The sequence below is a fragment of the Limulus polyphemus genome, unplaced genomic scaffold, assembly GCF_000517525.1.
Source record: "Limulus polyphemus unplaced genomic scaffold, Limulus_polyphemus-2.1.2 Scaffold5498, whole genome shotgun sequence".
NCBI classification, from domain to species: Eukaryota; Metazoa; Arthropoda; class Merostomata; order Xiphosura; family Limulidae; genus Limulus; species Limulus polyphemus.
The window spans coordinates 41,177-54,639 of NW_013671108.1; the positions used below are offsets into that span (position 1 = coordinate 41,177).

General features: G+C 35.8%; 1 protein-coding gene across 1 annotated transcript in view; it reads left to right on the forward strand.

The window, feature by feature from the left end:
• LOC106472658 (mucin-2-like) overlaps window positions 1-13,463 on the forward strand; it is a 67,047-nt gene that overhangs the window by 41,176 nt on the left and 12,408 nt on the right. The window lies entirely within an intron of this gene.

Here is a 13,463-nt window from a genome sequence, read left to right on the forward strand (position 1 = left end):
CTCCAGCAAAGCTGATGTTTGGTCGGGAACTTCGGTTGCCTGTGGATCTGTTAACAGGATGCCCATGTTATGAAGAGTTGCCTGAAAATGTGTCAGAATTCGTGAAAGTGTTATCTGAAAGGATGGATAATATTCACCATCAAGTGCATTTAAACTTGAAAACGTCTACTGATTCCATGAAGCTATGTTATGATAAGAGATTTACTGAAGTCAGCTTTTCACCAGGAGACAAGGTGTGGTTGTATAATCCCAAGAAGACCAAAGGGAAGTCTCTTAAGTTGTCTTCTCAATGGGAAGGCCCATATGACATAGTGTATCGTCTCTCAGACGTGCCTTTCCGAATAAAATGTGGTCGGCGAGGTAAGCCAAAGGTGGTGCATGCCAACAGGCTTTGGCGTTATCATGGTCCAGGACATTTCAGTTGCAACGAAGTGAACAATGGAACAAAGATGCCACTGAAGACGTGTCACCTGGAAAGGCCACTGTCTAAGAAGGAACTTTACTCGGTTTTGAGAAGGGAAACAGTGAAGCCCTTGATGAAGTTGCTACCACTGGTGTGACTATTACCGATAATAGGACATTTCCTGGTGGAACAGATGAACTTTACGTGAAGCAGAAGCCAACGAGATGGAGACCAATATGGAAGAATGTACGTCCCATAAAATTAACTTTGTTGAATTTTAATTTTGTGTTTGTAAATTCTGTACATTTAATTAAGTTATTGTTAATTGTTTATTGGTTTAGTGTAAGTGGCTATTGTTCAGGACGAACAATACTAAGGTAGGTGCAGTGCTACGACAGCGGAAGTCGCGTGACGCTGGGAGCATGCGCTGGAGTTCTAGAAAGATCGAGGAACCTGTCGAACGTCCTAGCGTTTGCTGGATAAGCCCTCTATTTTGTATATACAAGACCAGCGAGAAGTGACGATAGAGATAGATAATTGCAGACAGACAGAGACGGACAACTGAATCAAGCACGGTAGTAAGTAAAGTGCGTGAATCGTTCGTTGTGAATTATAGCGATTGTTAAAGTTAAAGGGACTGTAGAAAGTAAGTGTATTGCAAAGTTGTATTGAGAAAGAATAAACTATTTTTATTTAAGAAAGAGCTTGTATCACTGAAGTTTCTGGGAAAGAATTTGTACGGAAAATTAACAAACGAATAGAGACGTAACAATATTTAAAGAAAACAAATACATGTTTAAAAACATTGTCATCACGGATATTAACGTATATACGTAAAGAAAACAAATACATGTTTAAAAACATTGTCATCACGGATATTAACGTATATACGTAAAGAAAACAAATACATGTTTAAAAACATTGTCGTCACGGATACTAACGTATATATTTAAAGAAACAAATATATGTTTCAATTTTAGCTCAATTTAAACAGAAAGGTTGACTTATCATGCACGTTTTATATTTAAATAATGTCTTAAATGAACAATAAAATGTGGTACTCAAGCTGAATTCGGTTTTGAGAATTTCGAAATAATTAGTTATTTAACACGAAACTCTGAGCTGAAATGATCAGTACTCTACACAAATATGAAATTTACAATTCCCGTTTTTCTAATATGATCTTGTAAATGTAAAAGCCAAGTTTTAAAATTCTGATTTCAGTATATCGTTTTACTTCGCTATTTAGAGACCTTGATGTTACCCACACCTGTTACAAATCCCACAGAATGATCGTTCATAAATCATTACGAAATACACTAGTATACGAGGCAGAGGCGTTCCAATGCATATTTAATATTGTCATCAAACATCTACCTTTAAATGTAAAACATTTATGCTGAAATAAATTGCAAAAAGCGAATCCAAAACACGCCTATACAGGGTCATCAAATATTTGAAAACTAGAACGTAGAATTTGTTGTTTTTAAATCTACAAGAAATAATAAAAATTTTACAAATATAACTAAGGTATTATAGCATTAAAATCGACTTTTTCGTCGTAAGTAAGTAATCCATTTTAATTCATCAATAAAAGAGTTCTTGTTTTTTTCTTTGCCTAGACAGGAAAAACACTAGAATTGAAGAGTTAATGTAAGCAATGAAAAACAAAATCTAAGCACGATATCAGAATACAAATTGAATCCTTTATTGAAACTTAAGACAAGTAAATTGTAAAAAACTTCTTCAGCTGTTGGAACAAAATATTCGTTAGGTGCTTCAGTGAAACCTAGATTTTTATTTAAAAATAAATAGTGCGATACTGTAAAAAATTATTTAGGTAAAAAATATGGACGTCACGCAGTTAAACAAAACAGATACCATCACTTATACATGTTTAAACAAATGAGATATCACCATTTATATGTGATTAAAAAGAAGTGATATCACCATTTTTACATGTTTGAACACAGTATACATCATTATTTGCATATGTTTAAACGAGAGATATCATCATTTTTATATGTGATTAGAAAGAAGTGATATCACCATTTTTACATGTTTGAACACAGTATACATCATTATTTGCATATGTTTAAACGAGAGATATCATCATTTTTATATGTGATTAGAAAGAAGTGATATCACCATTTTTATATGTTTAAACTTATGTTTTATACGTTAAAATCTCGTTTGTTTGAGCTTAAATTCTATACGCTCCAAACAATCCTATGAAGTTATGAGTGAAAGTAACGAAGAATATGCAATAATGTGTTAATGGAACCATATTTACCGACGAGGCCTTTCTTCGAATACCAGAGCTCTTCATGTTGGTAAGATACAACATACATGATATAGTGGTCTAAGCAGTTGTTATGGTGTGAACTAGATTAAGTGACGTGTGATTATTTTCAATTTTTATTTAACTAGTGTTAAACATTTAGGTTTTTTTTTTTTAAATGAAACACCAAAAACAAGAATGAATTTGTTTTAGCCACTTTGGGCTATTTGCTCTGTCCCTCGCAGATAATCGAACCCTGGAATTTAGCATTATAAGTTCGTAGTCTTTCCGCTGTCCCACAGGTGGACAAAAGAATGAGATTAAGAGTAAACAAAACGTTAAATATATAACACAATGGCCTGTTAAAAGCTAAAACGTTAAAGATATAACACAATGGCCTGATAAAAACTAAACCGTTAAAATTACAGCACCATTCAAAGTATGTATAAAATGGTACCAGTCCTCGATGACACTAAAGTGACATATATGTAATTGTAATTTTTAGTGGATCAGCCTTTAGCAAAATAAAATAATGAGTACGGGAACTCTTGCTGATGTGGAGCCAACATGACTTCTTCCCTCAGATTCAGGCACATACTAGAAAGCCAGTTTCCACTCTAGGTTTTATCTGGAAAACCTTGTTTCAATGCTCTTCGCCCTAGAGTATTTGCCAAATGGTACGAAGCCTTACCTTGATGACTGCCTTGAAATCTAACTACGAGACGCAACAACGCCAGAGCAGACTTATCTCGTTGCAGTGTCGACGAACTCGTTCCCTCGGGTTACAACATGACCAGGAATCCAGAAAAAACTGGATTGAAATGGATGATAACAAGAAAGGGAGTTGTCTTTTGTAAACGTCCAAAACAAATGGTAGGCTACGACGTTAAGCGATTTTAGAACCATAAAACTAAGGTAGTGTTGTGTATCTGGTCGTTTGTTAATTTCCCGTAGAAATTCTTTCCGAGAAACTTCAGCGATACAAGTCATTTCGCAATTAAATTAGTCTATTCTTTCTCGATACAACTTTGCAATACACAGAATTTCCATAGTCAATACGTTTGCAGTCTCGATAACAAAACACACCGTCACTACCGCTCGCTTGACTCAATTATCTGTCTCTATATCTATCTATCTGCAATTATATCTCTGATTTTATTTGCCGGGCTTCTATACTGAAAAAGAAGGCGCCTGGTAAGGCTACAGTTGCCAGGACAATTCACATCCTTCGAGAAACTCATCACATGTTACCAGCGTCACGTGACTTCTGCTGTCGTAACACTGGCGCTTCCTTAGTATTGTTCGACCCGAACAATAGCCACTTATATTAAACCAACATATAGTTAACAAAAACTTGATTAAATGTAAAGAATTTACAAACACAACATTAAAATACAACAAAGTCTCTTAATTTTACAGGACGTATCTTCTTCCGTACTGGTCTCTGTCTCATTGGCTTGTGCTTCACGTGGGGTTCATCTGCTTCATCAGGAAATGTTCCATTATCAGTAACATTCACATCAGAGGTAGTAACTTCATTAATGGTTTCATTGTTTCCCTTCTCTAAACCGGGTAGAGTTTCTTCTTCGGTAGTGGATTTTTCAGGTGACACGTCTTCAGCAGCATCATTTGTTCCATTGTTCCCTTCCTTCCAACTGAAATGTCTAGGACTGTGATAACGGCAAAGCCTGTTGGCATGCACCACCTTTGGCTTTCCTCGCCGACTACATTTTATTCAGAAAGTTACGTCTGAGAGACGATCCACAAAGTCATATGGGTCTTCCCATGGAGATGACAACTTAGGAGACTTCCCTTTTGTCTCCCTGGGATTATACAACCACACCTTGTCTCCTGGTACAAAGCTGACTTCAGTAGATCTCTTACCATACAATAGCTTCATGGAATCAGCATACGTTTTCTAGTATGAACGCACTTGATGGTGAATATCATCCATCCTTTCAGATAACACTTTCACGAACTCTGACACATTTTCAGGAAACTCTTCATTAGGTGGGCGTCCTGTTATGAGGTCCACTGGCAACCGAAGTTCTCGACCAAATATCAGCTTTGCTGGAATTTATCCAGTGGCTTCATACTCTGCTGTTTTATAGGCCATCAACAGTGGAGGGAGTAAGACATCCCAGTCATCTTGGCGTCTATTACATAACTTTGCCAATTCTTGTCCAAGTGTCCAATTGTACTTTTCTACCATCCCATCAGACTGTGGGTGAAGCTGATTAAAAGTTACGGCCTTGATCTGAATGCAGTTCGTATGGCATACCAAATTTGAAGAAGAAATCACTAATAACCGAAGCTACAGTTGTAGCTTCCTGATTTGATATTGCATATGCTTCAGGCCACTTGGTGAAATAATCCATCATCACACAAATGTACCTGTTTCCAGCACAAGTTTGGGGCAAAGAACCAGCAATGTCAACGGCTACTCTTTCCATTGTTGTGCTAACTTGATATAACTTCATTGGATCATGTCCCTTATGCTTGGGTCCCCTTTTAGCACAACATGTACTACAGGTCCTGCACCATTCTTCCACACCTTGCCTCATACCTATCCAGTAAAATCTCTGTCGTAGGTGATTCAATGTTTTCTTAACCCCGAGATGTCCTCCTGTTAAAGTATCATGTGACTGACGCAGCACAACTTCCCGTAACTTTCTCGGTATAACCGTTTGCCAGGTCGTCACTTTCCCATCTGCAATTTTCTATCTCCGGACGAGAATACCATCTTCAAGCTTCAACTGGTCCCATTGTGCCCAATAGTTCTTTGTCACAGGGCTTAGACTAGACACCTTCTCTAAAGCAGGTCGCAAAACACTTGCTTTTAGAAAATCAATTATTGGCTTCAAATCTTGGTCTTTCTCCTGCTCTGATTTAATATCTATACCTGGTTCAATTTCACCATCATCAACTTCTTCAGTCACTTTGACTTCAGCTTGATGACACGGGAAGAACAATACTAAGGAAGGAGCAGTGTTACGACAGCGGAAGTCACGTGACACGGAGTTTCTCAAAGGAACATGAATTTGGCCGGCAACTCTAGTCTGATCGAGATGCCCTTTTTTTAGTATATATAAGCCTGGCAAGGAAAGCCAGATATATATATATATAGATAGATTATTGAGTCAAGCGAACAGTAGCTTAAATTGAACCGTAAATTGTGTGTGTTTTGCTCACGCATAGAGCGAACTTAACGAGCTTGTGAATCGCTGTGATGATAGCGTGTGTTTATAAAAGTTAAGTTTAGAGTGACGAGGTACGTACTGACTGAGAAAATTCTGTGTATTACAAAGTTTGTATGGAGGAAGAATAAATTAATTTTAATTAAGAAAGGACTTGTATCGCTGAAGTTTCTCGAAAAGAATTTCTACGGGAAATTAACAAACAAGCAGAGACGCAACAATACTATCTTTAGTATATATAATTAAAACCTCAGTCTTAAGTATAACACATACTGAAACATTTGTTAACAAAACTTAAAGATACAATAATATATTTATGAAAACATCTTAGTTTATAAGTTACTGAACTATATATTTCTAACTTAGTCTTTTATTAATAACTATCAGTTTCTAATTATAAATCTTCATTTATATTTGAAAATTCGTGTTTCATCATAACACGATGATATATATATATATTTGGTATATACTTGTTCTAGCATGTTATTAGTCACCATAAATGAAACATAAGGGACATTCCCCAAAGTAATCAAAGTTTCTTTATTTTGGAAACTATAGAAAACATATTATGCACTTGAAATCCGTAAATAGATTGACTGTCCACCATCGTGCTGAATATTAGATCTTGAACCTCACATTACAACTCCTCTTAAAACTGACATGTTTCACCATAAGATACTTCAATATATGTAAGTAAATACTTGTAAAGTATCTGACAAGGATAAATAGTATCACACATATTCAAACACTGTGAAATATTTAAATGTTTAATCATACGACTGAGTAAATTAAATAAATTCTACAGACAAAAATAAATATGACACTCACCGAAATGATTTGTACGGAGACGATGATCACGTGATTTGTAAATATTCACAGCCGTAACACGTGTCTGTAGGTATGTTTATATATTAGTTTTATACATGTGTATATAATCCATATGGAAGGAACTATCTAAGAAGTGACTATTGCTGTCACCTTTCTGTGACTATTGCTGTTCATTAGTCACACTACTTGAGAAAAACAAAATGACAAACCAGAAATTCTATTTCCGAGTCTTTTTATCTGAGGGATAAATTCCTCTGACAGCATAATAACCTTTGATATTTACAAATAACACAAACTAAAATATGTATGGATTAAATTAACTTTCTTACGAGTTAGTGTATAATTGTGGTTATTATTCTGTTGTTATAAGATTTACAAAAATTTAGTAAAGTTCACAGTAGTAACAGGAATCGGTTAAAATCATAACACATTATCATACGGTTCTCCTTAAGTTACAGTTACCTAAGTTTTTATATTAAAGAATAAAAGGTGACTAGCAGAGAAGGGGGACACTTTACAATTGTTTTTTGATCATCGTTAAAAAACAATCTTTTCATGGTAAATAGGTGTACGTCGCTGAACGTTTTGTCACCACAGCGTTATTTCTGCCGGTGAAAAGTAAAAAGTTAGGAACCGAGTGTTTAACAACATCCTCGAGCTGTCAATCTAAGTAAACAAACACCGATATGATCGAAGTTTTCCGATCGAACAGACCTACAAAAATCTTATATTCAGCTTGCATTAAACGTAGGACGACTTTATTAGTTACAAAATTTATCGTCCAGTTCGTAGTGTTGATTGTAAATGTATCAAAGTATCATTTAAAATAGTGTATCAGTTATCAACGTTATATCATTATTTAATGACCGTTTGCTGTGCGTCGGGCACAATATGCAATAATTATGCACTAACTGAAATGTCCCGTCAAATATTGAGAAATATAATGTCGTGAATACACATTTAGTGTTTTGTATCACTATGTAATGTGAAAGAATCATGTTTACTGACTTTTAAATTTCAGTGACATAGAAAAACTGTAGTTAAAGTATGGTGAACATTAAATATATAATTATGTATAGTTTGAACCGTATATTTTCAATATTAAGTATGATGTAAATACATAGATAACGACAATGTATTATAATTGACTTTTATTTTAATAAAAGTTTTCCGCCGCTTCTTTCTAGCCATTGATGACGTGTTGAGACAATGAGGTCATCATCATCCATTTATAGAAACACTGTCTGTACGGGTGTGATCATTTGAAGATATTTCTATTTACTAACAGTCAAAGTTCAGCTAGCTTGACATCCGTGTCCACAAAGAATATGTCACAATGGTTGTCTCGTTGACTTTTGAAAGCGAAACAGCAGGTTTTCTACGGAACATTGTCTGAAAGAAGCTATGAACACTTTATCAAATTATTCGATACTATAACAAGATTTGTGTATGTGAAAGAACTTTGGAGGTGTGTTTACCGGTGATCAACTACCTGATCATACAGGAAAACAACTGTACATCGTCAATCTGGATCTGAGTTATAAATCTGGTAACCACTGGGTCTGTATTTACATTTGTCGAGATGAGAAAGGAGAATATTTTGATCCATTAGGACTGTCTACACATAATCTTTACATAAGAAAATCATCAAGAAGAACTGTCGAACGTAAACTTACAACAACAAAAAGTACTGTAAGGACCGTATTCGTCTGCGTGTTTGTGTGTGTAAAATAAGTTACTACAAAGTTTATTAACTAGATGTTAAAATTAAAGTTTGTGAAACAGTCGTTATATGTATATAGAAAGTTTGCAGCTCAGGTACTTTGAAGTTAGATAGACTCAATATGTCACAATGAGTCACAGTGAAATGTCTCCATGGTGTTAATGAACCACAGAAGCAAATGAAAAGAACGTCTATGTTCTACATATTGTCCTACAGAAATATAGAAACATCTTTGCCAAACACACACAATTAAATGTACGTTGAAATCCGTATACAACTCTTAGTAACACTGCCCATCTTTGTAAAATAAATGTAATACAGATAAATATATATATAATTGAAAACAAAAATTTAAGTTATGATCTCATTCAAATAACAGATTTGTTAAAATTATACGGACAGTAAGATTGTCGTTAAAGTCCCCCAGTGGCACAGCGGTATGTCTGCGGACTTACAACGCTAGAATCCGGGTTTTGATACCCTTGTGTAGCTTTGTGCATAATCAAAAACAAACAAACAAACACAATGTCGTTAAAATAATGGTTTTAACATAATTAAATCTGGACATTGATGACGTAATCATATGTGAAAGTATAGTAACACCTCCACCTGTGTAAAACTCGTGTAAGATAAAACTATAAAGTAACATGTGTAAAATGAAATATTTTGCCAAGTTATATAGATAGCATAAAGTCTAACTAGTGAAACAGTAAAGTTTAAATAAACGTTTTTTTTCAGGACGATTTACAGATAAGTGGTCAGGAAATGTAATTATATATTGAACTCATGAATTGTTGTTAAGCGACACTGTTTAAAATCATTTTTGAAACATTATAATATGAGATGTTTAAAATAAAACTTAGATGGTAGTTTATAATAAAATTTCATACATTTTAACACGTTTATGTTGTAATTAAAAAATAGAACTAAATCAATTTTTCGTCTTGAAAAATTATTCTAAGCTGACTGACACTGTCTGGACGGATTGTTGAAATATAAGAATTAGACTCTGTCGTTTATAAACTATATAAATTATTATGTACTGAGTTGGAATTAACAAGTAGTAATATAAAAGGTCAGGAAATGTAAAACTATGATTAAATATTTGCTTATAAACCTTAGTAAGTCAATCCACCTATAGTAACAGGCCTTCTGGTATCGAACTATGATATCACCCCATGGTTCCATTTAATTGAAATATTTCGCAACGCACCATGTTTGGTAACATCATTGTATGGCGCCATCACTCTCTGGTTCCACTTCGTGGAACTAGGACTTCATCATCTCTAACGTCATGACAGACTAGCAACGAGCTCCCAGCAACGCGACCTCTGGTGACACTTTGTGGAACTATGATTTCATCGTTTTCCCCATCGCCTGAGTTCAACATGAGTGTAACGCCCTTTAACGGCGCGACTGGCAAGTGCCCCTAACCACTCAAGTGCTCTACATTGAATCACTGCCGGTGGAAACTACACTGGGTTGTGAAATTGAAATTGTTTGTTTCAAGGTGACGAACATTAACCATCCTTTACGAAATTTTACAGATACAACACTAGGTCTATAATTAAAAGGAATCTTGGAATCTTTGACAGACTTAGAGAAAGGAATATCAATTGCTTAATTCCACATTTCTGGGAAACGTTTAAAAATCAGAAGAAACTCGATAGATGTAGCAGCATTTTCTAATGGATGTTATCTGGTAATTGATGTATTGATGTACCAGTTGAGATAAATTTTAAGTTCCACCAGCCCAAAAGATCGATTATATATCTCATGGACAATCAGGCCGTAGAGCAGGTGGAATTATCTCAGCCAGTTTTTTGATGGAGAAATGGATGAGCAGGATCACTTTCCAAGGGTGTTAGCAATACCCCGTAAAGCAATAACCCCTTGGCTGTTTAGTTGCAAGATCAAAAGAGGACATGATGGATATTTTCTATTCACCTTTTGGATCTTGAAATAAACAATCTCGAAATTGGTGGTGGGAGAGTTACTGGAAGTGCAGTTAATACAAGATTCCTTCTGGCTGTTGTAACTACAAGGCATGGTATGAGCCTTTTAAAAGGGTTGATAATAGTGGGAGACCTGTTCTTTGACAGTCAGGTGTTCACCATGAATGAGGATATCGTGAGATTTTGGGGATCATAAGGACAGCTTCCATGTAATTGTCATAAGAAGGGATGTTAATGATGGCAGGATCAAGGTCCAAGAAACAAGTGAGACCAAATAATATATCTTCACATCTGTGTGCAGCAGCAGAAGTCCGTGTTGAAACAATGTGCAACAGCAGAAGTCCGTGTTGAAACAATGTGCAGCAGCAGAAGTCTGTGTTGAAAAAAGTGCAACAGCAGAGATTAAAACAATGTGCAGCAGCAGAAGTCCGTGTTGAAACAAAGCGCACCAGCAGAGATTAAAACAATGTGCAGCAGCAGAAGTCGGTGTTGAAACAAAGGGCACCAGCAGAGATTAAAACAATGTGCAGCAGCAGAAGTCGGTGTTGAAACAAAGTGTAACAGCAGAGATTAAAACAATGTGCAGCAGCAGAAGTCTGTATTGAAACAAAGTCCAGCAGCAGAGAGTAAAACAATGTGCAGCAGCAGAAGTCCGTGTTGAAACAAAGGGCACCAGCAGAGATTAAAACAATGTGCAGCAGCAGAAGTTCGTGTTGAAACAAAGTTGAGCAGCAGAGATTAAAACAATGTGCAGCAGCAGAAGAATGTGTTGAAACGAAGTGCAGAAGCAGAGATTAAACCAATGTGCAACAACATAAGTCTGTGTTGAAACAAAGTACAGAAGCCTAGGCTGGAAACGAGTGCAGCAGCTACTCTACACTGAGATGTTGTTCAAGGTTCGTACCTGTTTGTCTTCGATCCACTTATGATATGATCTAGAGAATAAGGAGTGGAAACCTAAGCAGATGACGCAATGTTGCTTTAAATTGTAATTATTCCTATCACGGTATTTTTCTTCATAACAAGCACAAGTTAAATTACAACAGCCAGATGAATTAAATGATTAAAGAGGGTCAGGGATATATTGCCTGGTTGTTCAGTTCATATATCCTGCGTAAACATTGGCAAAATGAGGTGGTGTAGTAAAACTTGCTAGCTCAGATATAACATTCCTTTGAGTGGATATAGAACTATCTGTTAAAACTCTGTGAGTGGAGAATCTCCTACACGAGGATAGTAAGTATATAGTGGGTGGATGTTTGGAGAGTAAGTTTATAATGGGTGGATATTTGGATAGTAAGTATTTTATAGTGGGTGAATGTTTGGATAGTAAGTATATAATGTGTGGATGTTTGGATAGTAAGTATATTATAGTAGGTGGATGTTTGGATAGTAAGTATATAGTGGGTGGATGTTTGGATAGTAAATATATATAGTGAGTGGATATTTGGATAGTAAGTATATTATAGTGGGTGGATGTTTGGATAGTAAGTATATAGTGGGTGGATGTTTGGATAGTAAGTATATAATGGGTGGATGTTTGGATAGTAAGTATATAGTGGGTGGATATTTGGATATTAAGTATATTATAGTGGGTGGATGTTTGGATAGTAAGTATATAATGGGTGGATGTTTGGATAGTAAGTATATAGTGGGTGGATTTTTGGATCCAAGAGAAGGTAAACTGTATAGACAGAATATTCCCTGGAAGGTACACTCACCACGTACAATATGTTTAAAGAAACAGGAACCATTACCTATATACAACCAAAGACTTCTACTCAAGGCCCATATCAGTAACAGAAATTAAACAGACACTCAAGTCCGTCAAAAGAAAAGCCCCTGGGGATGACCAAATCAGCAACACACTCCTAAAGAACCTAAACGACACCGTAAACAAACACCTCGCAGACATATACAACATCTCACTACAAGCTGGCTATTACCCTAAAGCGTGGAAACATGCAATTATTATAGTCATACCTAAAAAAGACAATGACCTATCCGATCCCAAAAACTTCAGACCAATTAACTTATTGAACACGTTAGGTAAACTCATGGAAAAAATAATAACAAAAAGACTTAACTGTTTCCTTGAAGCAAATAACATAATTAACGAGAATCAGAATTCTGGCAGAAAACATAGACAGACAACCGATCGTCTAGTAAGATTAACAGAATCAATCTACAGCGGATACAACAGAAAACAAACAACAATAGCCACATTCCTAGACGTTCAAAAAGCCTTTGATTCAGTATGGCACGATGGACTAAGATACAAACTACACTAACTAAAAGTACCTATAACATTACTAAGATGGATCTCAAGTTTCCTAAATCATCGAACTGCCAGGGTAAAACTTAACGATTCATTCTCGACTAGTTTCGATTCTCTGCAGGAGTCCCACAGAGTTCAGTACTCAGTCCAACACTTTACAACATATTTGTTAACGACATCCCATTCCCTGAACAAACATACACAACAACATCACAATACGTGGACGACATCGCCATTTGGAGTATTTCGAGCAACCCTGGTACAGCCTCGAACAGAGTCCAACGCGCACTGGACTCTGTCTCCAAGTGGTGCAACCCATGGCGCGTATCATTGTACCCAACAAAGACACAAGTCATTGCACTTCACAAAAAAATAAACAAATCAAGGAAAAACTTCAACAATCTCAAGTTAAAACTTAATGACGTTAACATCACCTTCACGAATAAAGTTAAATTTCTAGGAATAAACTTCACTACAAATTTAACATGGAACACGCATTTCAAGGACATTACAAAAAGAGTTAATGTCAGAGTAAAATACCTAAACAAAATAGTCGGAACAAACAAAGGATGTTCACCTAAATCAATAATAACAATCTACCGAGCATTTATCAGACCACTCATGGAATACGGAAGTGCTGTAGCATGTAACACGTCAGATAACCAATACAAGAAACTACAAATTTTACAAAACAGAGCAAGTAAAATTGCACACAGACTGCCGAGCTATACACCTCAAGAATACCTACACAGCATTACCAAGTTACCAACAATTAAAGATCGCTTTACACAACTTGCC